At 46.6% G+C, this 12,798-nt stretch overlaps 1 protein-coding gene and 1 long non-coding RNA gene across 11 annotated transcripts in view; both read left to right on the top strand.

Annotated features, from left to right (window-relative positions):
* The window catches only part of LOC140484578 (uncharacterized), a 191,103-nt gene that overhangs the window by 121,662 nt on the left and 56,643 nt on the right, over positions 1 to 12,798 (top strand). The gene's annotated exons all lie outside the window — the stretch shown is intronic.
* The window catches only part of LOC140484575 (carbohydrate sulfotransferase 3-like), a 113,969-nt gene that overhangs the window by 44,528 nt on the left and 56,643 nt on the right, over positions 1 to 12,798 (top strand). For 7 of the 10 annotated variants that reach the window (XM_072583026.1, XM_072583025.1, XM_072583022.1 and 4 more), the window contains one exon: positions 4,984 to 5,076. The exons of 2 other annotated variants lie outside the window; for them this stretch is intronic. The gene's annotated coding sequence lies outside the window, so the exon portion shown is untranslated. Of the gene's footprint in view, positions 1 to 2,005; positions 2,251 to 4,983; positions 5,077 to 12,798 lie in introns of those variants that run through there. One more of the 10 variants, XM_072583024.1, reaches the window with a different exon arrangement.

The following is a 12,798-nucleotide window of genomic DNA, read 5'->3' as shown; positions in this document are numbered from 1 at the left end:
TTACTTGTTTACATTTGAATATTTACAATTACTTTTCTCATGTAATTGGTTCTCCCCAGGTCAACTGTGATATTGGGGAAGCAGTGATCATAGAATCATAGAGTCATACCACATGGAAACAGACCTTTCGGTCCAACTAGTCCATGCCGACCATGTTCCCGAACTAAACCAGTTCCACTTGCCTGCATTTGACCCATATCCCTCCAAACCTTTTCTATTCATGTACTTATCCAAATGCCTTTTAAACATTGTAACTGTATCTACATCCACCATTTTCTCTGCCAGTTCGTTTTACACACTAACCCCGCTCTGTGTAAATAAGTTGCCCTTCATGTCCTTTTTAGATCTTTCTTCTCTCGTCTTAAAAGTATGCCCCTTGTTTTGAACTCTCCCACTTTAGGAAAAAGACTTTTCCTCTTCACCTAATCTATGATTTGAGAAACCTCTGTAAGGTCGCTCCTTAACCTCCGACGCTCCAGTGAAATAAGTTCCAGCCTATTTCAGCCTTTCCTTATAATTCAAACTTTCCATAGAGTGGGAATTTATAGTAGAGAGGACCCTCTCTCATTTATCTGTCCACCCTTCAGGCTGTCTGCCTGTATTCCTGATGAAGGGCTTTTGCCCGAAACATCGATTTTCCTGCTCCTCGGATGCTGCCTGAACTTCTATGCTTTTCCAGCACCACTCTAATCTAGACTCTGGTTTCCAGCGTCTGCAGTCATTGTTTTTACCTAATTTATGGTAGTGATCCCTACCTCCAGCTTAATGTTCTGAGGACATGGTTTCACATCCTACCATGGGAGATGGTAACATTTGAACAGTATAAAGGTACCTTTGAGTATAGGAGGTGGGGTGTCATGCTGGGGTTGGTGAGGTCTCTTGTGGAACACCATGTCCAGTTCTGCTCACCGTGCTCTAGCAAGGTTATTATTAAGCTGGAGAAGGTTCAGAAAAGATTTACCAGGATGTTGCCAGGAATGAAGGCTTTGAGATATAAAAATATTCTGGGACTTTTTTCACTGGAACATAAGAAGTTGAGGGGTGACTTTATTGAGAGTTCTAAAATCCTGAGAGGCACAGATAAAGTGAATGATGAGGGTCTTTCCCCTGGGATGGGGAGTTCAAAACCAGGGGCCACACATATTTAAGGTGAGAGGAAAAATAAAATTGAAAAATACACAAGGCGTAATTTTTTGACACAAAGACTGGTTTGAGTGTGGAAGGAACTTCCAGAGGAAGTGGTGGATGTGGGTACAGTTACAACATTTAAAAGACATTTGGATAAATTCATGCATAGGAAAGGTTTGGAGGGATGTGGGCCAAGCACAGGCAGGTGGGACTTGTTTAGTTTGGGATTGCAGTCGACATGGACTGGTTGGACCGAAGGGTGTGTTTCGGTGAGTCTAAAACACACGTAATGGCAAATATGTAACCACAGGCAATTAACATAAAAATCCATCGGGTGCATGAATAACCTTTATGAAGTGAAGTCTGCTGAACTCACCTGGTTTGGCTGATATGTGACTCCAGACCCACAGCAAAGTAGTTGACTCTTAACTGTCCTCTGTGCAATTAGGCATGGTCAAAACATGCTTGCTTAACCAACTGTGCAGACTTCCCATGAACAGATACAATAAAAGTCTCTGGGCAAAATTCATGACAACGGGACATTACTTTTGGTTTTAGTTGTGGGTATTACTGGCTGGCTCGTCCCTCGTTACTCTCAGAAGGAGCTGGTGAGCTGTCGTCTTGAGCTGCTACAGGAGGTAGACCTACAATGACGTTCGGGTGGGAATTTGAGGATTTTGACCCAACAATACCGTAGGAGTGGTGGTGTAGTTTCAAGTCAGGATGGTGAGTTGTTTGCAGGGGAACTGTCAGAGTTGGGGGGGGGGGGGGGGTGAGGGGGGGGGGGGGTTTGCTGATGGTGTTCCCATTTATCTACTGCCCTTGTCCTTCCAGATTGTAGTGCGCGTGGGTTTGGAAGATGCTAACGTGGATGTTTTTGGGGTTTGATGATATGAATGTATAAGTAAACAGACAAAGATCTACTAGACAGTTCAGTCCATGCCATCTATCTGTGATGCTTAATGCACCGTAGTATGTACAGAAATCATATTATCTTCTGGGAGAATTGTGAAAATGGGTTCAAACAAAACAGGTCAGTAATTGGGGGTAATTTCTTGAAATATCAACTCTGACCCACTTTGATGATCCACACTGATCGGGGAGACGCTATACCCTTCACTGGTAAGTACTTATCTCTTAGCTACAGTGATCTGTGTCGCACAGGGCCAGCTTTTGAAGGGCTCACTACATTCCAGTGCCGCACTCACTGGGAGAGGGCTCCCCTCCTTTTATCGAATGTTGATCTGCAATTACGTAACGTGAAACCGTGACTGCTCCTCTCCGACTTGTGCAGTTGAATCAATTTGTTGACTCAGTGAGAATTCAATCCCTGCTATCATTTTATGAGCCTTGATCAGACCCTGCCTGTCCAGCTCAGGCACAGTGGCTCACTGGTTGGCACTGCTGCCTCACGGAGCCAGGGACCTTGGGTTTGATTCTACCCTTGAGCAGTGTGGAGTTTGCACATACCGTGCCTGCATTGGTTTCCTCCCACAGCCCAGATGTGCAGTTTAGGTGGATTGTGTGGGCTAGATGGAATAGCCATGGGAAAAGCAGGAAGAGGGTGTCAAGGGTTAACTCTGGATGGGATGTTCTTTGGAGAGTCAGTGTGGACTTGATGGGTTGAATGCCCTGCTTCATAGGGATTCTCTGATTCTCTTGGGAACACAGAATATTGAAGGCATTTGGGAGTTCATTTTTGTATTCTTTCTTTCTTTCAACAGTTTCAATTGCTCCCAGTAGACTAAAATTGTATCCCCTTTTCTGGCTAAGGCCAATCCGAGGTGTAAAATAGGAAACAATGGCTGGCTGGATTTCTGCTGCCAAGTTGGGTAACTCAAGTCAGGGCATTTCCCTCCTCACTGGAAACAGCCCCAACAGACCCAGTTTTTGCCCCGATATGAGGGGGGTAGAGCTGGCCTGCTCCCCCCCCCCCGCCACAGTTCATAGATGGGCCTAAGCAATCTCATTACAACATCTACCTCAGTTCTCCCAGTCCCTTTGTTAAATTTGAGTGTCCCAGCTCTCATTCCTCACGACCCATCTTGGCCCACGTCCCGTCCCCCCCCACCAGCCACCCTCAATGGCCCCACCAATATCCATGCCAACTCCGATTCTCAGCTCATGCCCATTGACCCCTTATGGCAATGTGTGATGGCCTCCGCCTACTACACAAGGGTAGGCACGTTGCTCAGGTATGGGTCGTTCTGCACATTTCATTCCCGTGGATGCGCTGTAACGCGATGAAAAAACTGCGGACATTGTTTCTAAAATGTGAACTTTGCAACGCAATTACATCGCCAACACTTTAAGCACTCTGTCTAAAGTGTGGTTTTTCTATAATGCGGGGTTGCACAAGACTGCAGCCATTGCGTTATAGAAGAACAAACTGTGCAGCGAATTAACTGCAGAGTGCAGTTCCATACCCTACAAGAGCAACTTGCATCTCTCATTAATACAGCACCCCTGCCCTGGGTAAAGCCATAGAGAGAAAAATAATTATGAACAAAGAGTCAAGCAAAACAAACTCAGTTTAAAAAAGGCATTAACTTTTGGAGCATCCACAACAGAACTTGCCTGAGCACCCATCAGTGTCTTCATTTACAGAGTGACCAATATTTGATTAGATTAGATTGCCTACAATGTGGAAACAGGCCCTTCGGCCCAACAAGTCCACACCGACCCTCCAAAGAATCATCCACCCAGACCAATTTCCCTCTGACTAAATTTGTTTTATGTGAGTTTCTTTAAAGTCACAGTCTGTGAGTAGCTACATCATTTGGGGTGGCACAGTGGCTTAGTGGTTAGCGCCGCTGTCTCACAGCATCAGGGACCTGAGTTTCATTCCACCTTCAACTGTCTGTGTGGAGTTTGCACATTCTCCCCGTGTCTGCGTGGGTTTCCTCTGGGTGCTCCGGTTTCCTCCCACAATCCAAAGATGTGCAGGTTAGATGGATTGGCCATGCACAATTGCCCGTAGTGTTCAGGGATGTTCAGGTAAGGTGCATTAGCCATGGGAAATGCAGAGCGTCAGGGATGAGATAGGTCTGGGTGGAATACTCTTTGTAGGGTCAGTGTGAACTCGATGGGCTGCATGGCCTGCTTCCACACTGTAGGGATTCTAAAATAAAAATCTAAACATAAGCAGCTTTGGTGCAGTTGCGTGCATGTCTTTGGTAGACTAGTTACTCGTGAATTAGTCAATGTGCAATCCAGTATTTAATCTTGTTATTACTTTTGGTGACGTCATTTTCCCTCTATCTTCTGTTTCATTTTAATTCATCCATGAAATGTGAGCCAGCTTTTATGACCCATCCCTAGTTGCCCTTGTGAAGGTTTTGTGGAGCTCCCTTGAACCCTGTAGTCCAGGCATTGTATAGAACAAGAAGGAGTTCCAGGATTTTAACCCAGCGATGCCAATGTATTTCCGAGGCGTGTGAGGAGCCGAGTAGTTTTGAGGTTTCGTTTTAGTTCTGGACGGTCCCAGGTTGATTGCCAGCTCTATTTTGGACTGGAATCTAGGAATCTCTTTCTGAACCTGATGGTGTTGTACGCTCACATCTATCTTCCCTACAAGCTGATCCAGTCTTTGCAAACGGGGTCTTTGCAAAGGGTGCTGATCTTTTCAGATTCTGGTCCCAAGTGTTGGACACTTTCCATACTCTGTGCATGGAGTGCCTTGACCATCTGGGCATACAGAGCAGGCCAGCGTAAACCATTTAAGAATATGTTGCCGTTTTCTCGTCTGTGAGTAGGTGCCGAGGTTGAACTTCAATGAACTCGTGTTTTTGGCACTTTTTCTTTTCATTAACCCTGCACGAAGGAAAAAAACAATGAATTTTTGTTTTCCCCCAGGATCTGCTTGTTCAGATTAACCAGCAACGGATTGATTCATTGAGCTAACCATCAAGCAAAGCCAGCTATCAATCCAGCCCAGACGCACAGCAGGTTCGTGATTCTCTCTGTTCCTACACTCAATGATTGATATTGCTCCTATCCAGCTCCCAATGGCCAGCTTAAAGCTGCTGTGAACTCGCAGCTCAGTAGAATCATGGGCATTGAATATTGCCAAACTGGTGTCCCAAAAATCGTTCATTTCTTTTGTACACAGACAGAACACATAGTGGTGTTGGAGCTGCATTTCAGTGTGGGATCATTCCATGTGTGTTAGGAGAGCAGCAGAAACCAGTGAGGGGCCCTAACCCCAACCGTGACCCCAATCCTAACCCTAACCCTAATCCTAAATCTAACCCTCCCCTAACCCCTGGCCCTAACCCAACCTTAACCCTAACCCGAAACCTAACCCTAACCCGAAACCTAACCCTAACACTAACCTGAGCCCCTAATCCTAATCAATACAGGGGCCCACACTGGCACACAAGCACAGACCGAGACTCACACTGCAAGGCACAGGCTGGTCCAGGAGCATGGGCTGGTACAGGAATGGATATTAGTAACAGGGGCTGATACTGCTCCAGGGAGTATACACTAGTACGGGATATACATCATTATTATCAGCGGTCCCTCGCAGATAGGAATGACTCTCTCCCATTCTCAGGGTGAATCTGTAGGTGGCTGGATAGACAATGTGACTACCGCAGGCTCTGTTACACTTGGGACAGAAGGTGGTCATGGGAAGGGGTGGGTGGGGCATTGATGTGACAGTGCATTGTTTTCTCCCGGCTTCCACTTTTTCCTGACGGCAAGTCTTGGAGCTCCACACCTTCCTGGGTACACCTCCCCCACTTTGGATGGTCTTGGGCCAATGATCCCCAGGTATCTGTGGGAATGCCATACCTCACCAGTGAGACCTTGAGGGTATCCCTGAGGCACTTCCTGTCCACCTGGGGCTTGCCTGCCATTTCAGAGCTGGGAGTAGAGCACCCGCTTTGGGGAGCACAGGATTTGTTCAGGTATGGAGGCCAGGCTGGTAATTGAGTCACATGTTGGGCACAGGGGATGTATACTGAAAGGGTAATACAGATGGCTCCTGCCCATAATGTAATTCCAGTAATCATGGCACAGTACCACACCTGGTGCCAGTTAGCAGAATATTCCTGATCCATCCTGGATTGTCTTGGCATCTCTCCGACACAAAGATTAATTTCTGGACCCAGCAACTGAGCAGAAACTTCACAAAAACATTGAAAACATGTTTTGTGTAGCTTCTCCAGGGTCTGTTGACTTTGAATGATGACATCGAGGAGACAGGAACAAGGCTGAGGGGCGGGAAAAGTCTTTTCCAAATTCACAACTCGTGTTAGAGGAGATTCTGGATTGAGGGAAAGGAGTCAAAGTGATCTTTGGACGAGAGGTGTGTCTGGGATTGTGGAGCATTTATTGCCGAAATACAGCTGGGCAGCTTTACAAAGCTAGCGAAGGTTGGTAAGCTGTTTTGGCTCAAAATTGGCTTAAAATGCTGATGGCTGTGTTAGGTACAATGTTGTTGGTGTCCTGTGTGTGTATACAAATGGCTCAGTGCCTTCTATACTCCACCAATGTCTTGGTAAAGGAGCGAGGTAGCCAACAGGTTATATAATGGGCAAATAAGTGAGAACACAGATTCCCATTGCTGCATCTCATTTATTGAAAGCAGTACCCATTGTGTGGCTCAAGGCAGTACCGCATCTTCTAAAGAACAGACTCGACACCTTTATCTAAGATATTCTGACATTAGCGGAAGCCCAGAGAAGGTCCCTCGGCTGATCCCTGGCATGGAGGGGCTGTCCTACAGTAAGTTTGCAGATGGCACCAAAATTGGAGGTGTAGTGGACAGCGAAGAGGGTTACCTCAGATTACAACAGATCTTGATCAGATGGGCCAATGGGCTGAGGTGTGGCAGATGGAGTTTAATTCAGATAAATGCGAGGTGCTGTATTTTGGGAAAGCAAATCTTAGCAGGACTTATACACTTAATGGTAAGGTCCTGGGGAGTGTTGTTGAACAAAGAGACCATGGAGTGCAGGTTCATAGCTCCTTGAAATTGGAGTCACAGGTAGGTAGGATAGTGAAGAAGGCGTTTAGTATGCTTTCCTTTATTGGTCAGAGCATTGAGTATAGGAGTTGGAGGTCATGTTGAAGCTGCACAGGATGTTGGATAGGCCACTTTTGGGATATTGTGTGCAATTCTCGTCTCCCTGCTGTAGGAAGGATGTTGTGAAACTTGAAAGGGTTCAGAAAAGATTTACAAGGATGTTGCCAGGGTTGGAGGGTTAGAGCTATAGGGAGAGGCTGAATAGGCTGGGGCTGTTTTCCCTGGAACATCGGAGGCTGAGGGGTGACTTTAGAGAGGTTTATAAAATTATGAGGGGCATGGATAGACAAGTCCTTTCCCCAGGGTGGGGGAGTCCAAAACTAGAGGGCAGAGGATTAGGATGAGAGGGGAAAGATTTAAAAGGGACCTAAGGGGCAATTATTTCATGCAGAGGGTGGTGCGCATATGCAATGAGCTGCCAGAGGAAGTGGTGGAGGTTAGTACAATTACACCATTTAAGTGGTGGATGGGTAGATGAATAGGAAGGGTTTAGGGGGATGTGGACAAAATGCTGGCAAATAGGACAAGATTGGGTTGGGATATCTGATCGGCATGGACGGGTTGGACCGAAGGATCTGTTTCCGTGCTGTACATCTCTATGACTCTAAGAGTTTGAGTAGATTGGGTCTGTACTCTTCGGAATATAGAGGAATGAGAGGCCACCTTATTGAAACATAGGAGATTCTTGGGGGACTTGACAATTACAATATTTAAAAGATATTCGGACAGGTATGTGGATAGGAAAGGTTGAGAGGGATATGGGCCAAATGCAGACAAATGGGACTAGTTCAGTTTAAGGAACCTGGTTGGCATGGATGAGTTGGGCCAAAGGGCCTGTTTCTGTGCTGTATGACTCCATGACTGTGACAGTGGATATGGTGGGGGTGTCTCCCTTTTAGGAGAGTCTAGGGCCAGAATCTCAGAATAACGGCTGGCACTTTTAAGCCAGAGGTGAGATGGAATGACTTCCCTCAGAGGGGAGTGAATCTATGGGATTCCTTACTGCAGAGGGCTTACTGTCGCTGACTGAGACAGGAGTTTTAACCAGGAATGGAATCAAAGGGTTATGGAGAAAGGCAGGAAAATGGAGTTGAGAACGATCAGACCAGCCACGCTCTCATTGATTGGTGGAGTGGACTGTCTGTCTGGCTGGTGCTCCATTGTCACATCCCCCCCCCACAAACCCTGCTGGGAATCAGTTGACAGACCCCAAGCTATCAATTCAAAAGCAACGGTGCTACAGGAGGGCACGCTTGTGGGGATTCCTTGGATCAGTTGGAGATTGTTGTGAAAATGGCCTAAATGGTCAAGTGTGACCTTTGGTGCCAAACCCTTCAGGACAGTTGCTTTCGATATGGCAATGGACTGAACGAGGCTTGTCTCCAATGAGGACATTACTTGGTCATGTTCTTTCATGGTGTAAGATTGCCTGTTGGGTATTTCTCTCTTCACCAGCCTCCGTCCCATCCTGCCCTGAAGGCTCTGACTCTGACTGGACTCCATCCCAACACTGCCCCCAAATGATGGGTCTTTGACCCAGGAGCCTGAGCGATTAAATCTTGTTGAGAGGTTGCGCTTTCGGGAGCATGGCAGACAACGTGAATCCTGGTCTCTCCCGAATTTCCACACAAACTGTATCCAGGGAGGCAGCTCCGGGCACTGCTCATCAGAGATGGGGGCAAGTGCAGTACATCGTTTCCCTACGAGTGTTTCAGGTCACCCCGGGCAGTGAAGGTAAAGTTGAAAGGTAACGGCCCCCATAAGTGGGTGGCACGGTGGCACAGTGGTTAGCACTGCTGCCTCACAGCGCCAGAGACCCGGGTTCAATTCCTGCCTCAGGCGACTGACTGTGTGGAGTTTGTACATTCTCCCTGTGTCTGCGTGGGTGTGCTCTGGTTTCCTCCCACAGTCTAAAGATGTGCAGGTTAGGTGAATTGGCCATGCTAAATTGCCCATAGTGTTTGGCGTAGGGGTACTGGTGGGTTGGTGTGGACTTATTGGGCCGAAGGGCCTGTTTCCACACTGTAAGTAATCTAATCCCCTTCAGGTTCTGTGTCTCATTGGCAAGAAGCTTTGATCATGTCCCTTTTTGTGGGTGTAAAAGAGTTTAAGATCCAGTTGTTAAACTAAAGCACATGCCATGGTAATGACTCCTTTTATAGTACAGCCTGCACCAGAGCAGAATGGGAAACGATTCTTACCACTGTCAGAGTGTCTTTAACCCCAAGTGGGCATGACTGAGGGCACAATGTGACTGGAACTTAGGAACAGCTGGAGGCCATTATTTTCAATTGGAAAAAGGGCCATTTTTGCATGAGTTTAGTTTTGTGTCAATTCCCCTTTCCTTAACTGAAAGTTTTATTCAGAACATTCTAAAATGTGGCACAACTATGAAGTACAAAAGGCTAAAACTATGTCATGACGGTCACCAACCCTTCCTACCATCTAAGGCAGCAGATACATGGGTCCTACAAGTGCTCCTCCAAGCCACTCACCGTCCTGACTAGGAAATATCTCGCCGGTCCTTCACTGTCACTGGGTCAAAGCCCTGTAGCTCCTTCCCTCTATAATGACTGTCCCTACAGCACATGGACTTGCAGCTGTCTAGGAATCCAGCTCAACACCAGCTTCTCAAGGGCAGTCTGAGATGGGCAGGAACTGCTTATCCAGCTGATGACAAGGTTGTCTCCTGTGAAGGACTGAATAGAAATGAAAAAGGGCAATCGCAAATCAAGAGCCATTTTACAGACCCCACTGGTCTTATCCAACAGCAAACAAGACTGGCAGAGTGTAGACTGCAGTGTAAACGTCCAAAAGTGGTAACCCATGCTCTGAGTGATGGACGGTAACCCTCATCACTTGAATGCTCTCCCCTAATAAGAGCAAAGCTTTGTGCTTTTGGGGGAATTCTGGGTCCCTGAAGGGAATGGATTGGCTTCTCTTTCACCTTGACAGTTGCCTTTTGATGTGCAAACGAAGGAAAGGTGAAGTGAGGGAAACCATTTTCACACAGTGAGTAACGCACTGCCTGGAAAAATGGTGGAGGCAGGTTCAACTGATTAGATTACTTACAGTGTGGAATCAGGCCCTTCGGCCCAACAAGTCCACTCCGCCCCGCCGAAGCGTAACCCACCCATTCCCCTACATTTACCCCTTACCTAACACTATGGGCAATTTAGCATGGCCAATTCACCTGACCTGCACATCTTTGGACTGTGGGAGGAAACTGGAGCACCCGGAGGAAACCCACGCAGACACGGGGAGAACATGCAAACTCCACACAGTCAATCACCTGATACTCAATACTCTTTCAAGTTCTACTATGGATAGCATTTTGTTTTTGGCTATTCCTTGAGAAGATGGTGTTGAGTTGCCTTCCTGAGCTGCTGCAGTCCGTGTGCAGTGATTTTGATATCCAGCGAAGGAACGGTGATACATTTTCAAGTCAGAATGGTGTAATGACAAGGTTAGGAGCTTCCATGGGGTGGCATCCCTACTTAGCTGTTGTGTTTGCCCTTCTACATGGTAGATAGAGGTCATGAGTTTAAAGTTGCTGTTGATGGAGCCTTAGTGAATCGCTGCGTCATGTCTTGTAGATAATACATATTGATGGCAATAACCAAGTCGACTGCTTTGTTCTGGATGGGTGTTGAGTTTTCTTGCGTGTTGTTGGACCTGCACCAATCAAGGCAAATGGGGAGTGTTCCATCACATGTCTGATAGGTGCCTTGTGGATTGGGGACAGGCTTTGGGGAGTCAGGAGTTGAGTTATTCACCTCAGAATTCCTCGCCTTGGACCTTCTCTTACAGTCACAGTATATGCGTGGCTGGTCCAGTTTTGTTTCTGGTCAATTATGAGACATCCTGGATCTTGATAGCGAGGAATTCAGTGATGGTAATGTGAAGGAGAGATGGTTACATTTCTGTCTTATTGGAGAACTTGTACAGTGGAAATGTTAAATGATAGAGGACATATCAGAGTATAGAAAGGATAACAAATATTGTTAAAGTTCCATCAATTCCTGTTGCTGTGATGCAGGCAGGAAAATGGAGTTGACGCTGAGATTAGAGCAGCCATGGTTGTATGAAATGGTGGAACAGGCTCGAGGCCTTCGTGCTTTTGGGGGAATTCTGGGTCCCTGAAGGGAATGGATTGGCTTCTCTTTCACCTTGACAGTTGCCTTTTGATGTGCAAACGAAGGAAAGGTGAAGTGAGGGAAACCTTTTTCACACAGTGAGTTGCACACTGCCTGGAAAAATGGCCTACCGCTGTTCCTGGTTCTTATGCTCTCTTATGTATTCGGTCTTGGCATCTAATCAGATAGCAATTGGCATTATTTAATGGGACGTGGGCATCACTGGCAAATCCACGATTTGTTCCTAACTACCCTTGAACTAAGTGGGATCATTTCAGAGGACAGCTAAGAGTCAACCACATCACTGTGGGTCTGGAATCATGTAAGCCAGACCAGGTAAGGAGACAGATTTGCTTCTGTAAAGGACATGAGTGAACCAGGTAGGCTTTTGCAACAATGGGCACGATTACTGAGACAAAATTTTATTCCAGATTTGTCAATGAAATAGAAATTTTATTTTTTGCCATGTTGGATTTGAACCTGTGTCCCAGGTTATTAGTCTGGCCTTCAGGATTCCTTGTCCAGTGACACTGCCACTATGCCTTCCCTCCTCATAATAGGCCCTTAGCTACAGTTCAATTGCCACATCATTTTCAAAGTAGTTGACTCTGCTTACACAATGTTTGAAGACTCTGCTTTGTTTACTGTTGTAGTGTTATGGGCTGTTCAATGGCTTCCAAATGCTAGAAAAAGGCTTGTGACCCTTTGTTCATAAAGTGGGAAATGGCACAAGGGGGTGGGCTGGGGGTTTGAGGATAGATAAGCTGCCAGTCATGCCAAAAGCACAGGACCAGAATTGTCTGGCACAGAGTTGGGCTTTTTAACCAGTTTGCACTAGATGTGGCCCACCTCTGTTCCAACTTTAGCCAGTTTCAGTGGTAGGCCCACCCCCAGGACAATGGAGGCTTGGACACAATTAGGGGTAATAAACACTGGCAGAGACTAATTAGGCCAAAGGCCTGTTTCTGTGCTGCAATTTTGAAGAACTTGTGCAGGTCTGGTACCTGGAGCTCAGCGTCAAGGGCCCACAGGATGCAGGGAGTAGCTGTTCCCTAAAGGAATGCGCTGGTTCATTACTGTTTTCCCTGGAGCGTCGGAGGCTAAGGGGTGACCTTATAGAGGTTTATAAAATCGAGAAGGGTATGGATGGGGTGTCTTTTGGGAGAGGGGGGTGTGGTTTCAAGACTAAGGGGCATATCTTTAAGATGAGAGGAGAAAGATTTTTAAAAAAGACATGAGGGGCAACTTTATGCAGAGAGAGGTTCGTGTGTGGAATGAGCTTCCAGAGGAAGTGGTGGACGCAGTTACAAATGTTTAAAAACATTTAGGTAAGCGCATGTGTACATTTGGAGGGATGTTGGTCAAGTGCAGGCAGGTGGGACTAGTTTAGTTTGGGGATTATGGTTGGCATGGACTGGTTGGAGTGAAGGATCTGTTTCTGTGCTGTATGACTCTAATGTTATGTCTTTGTGTGCCAGAGGAGTTCAAGGACAGAAGGAA

The sequence above is a fragment of the Chiloscyllium punctatum genome, chromosome 13, assembly GCF_047496795.1.
Source record: "Chiloscyllium punctatum isolate Juve2018m chromosome 13, sChiPun1.3, whole genome shotgun sequence".
NCBI classification, from domain to species: Eukaryota; Metazoa; Chordata; class Chondrichthyes; order Orectolobiformes; family Hemiscylliidae; genus Chiloscyllium; species Chiloscyllium punctatum.
This window is presented reverse-complemented; position numbering and strand designations above follow the sequence as displayed.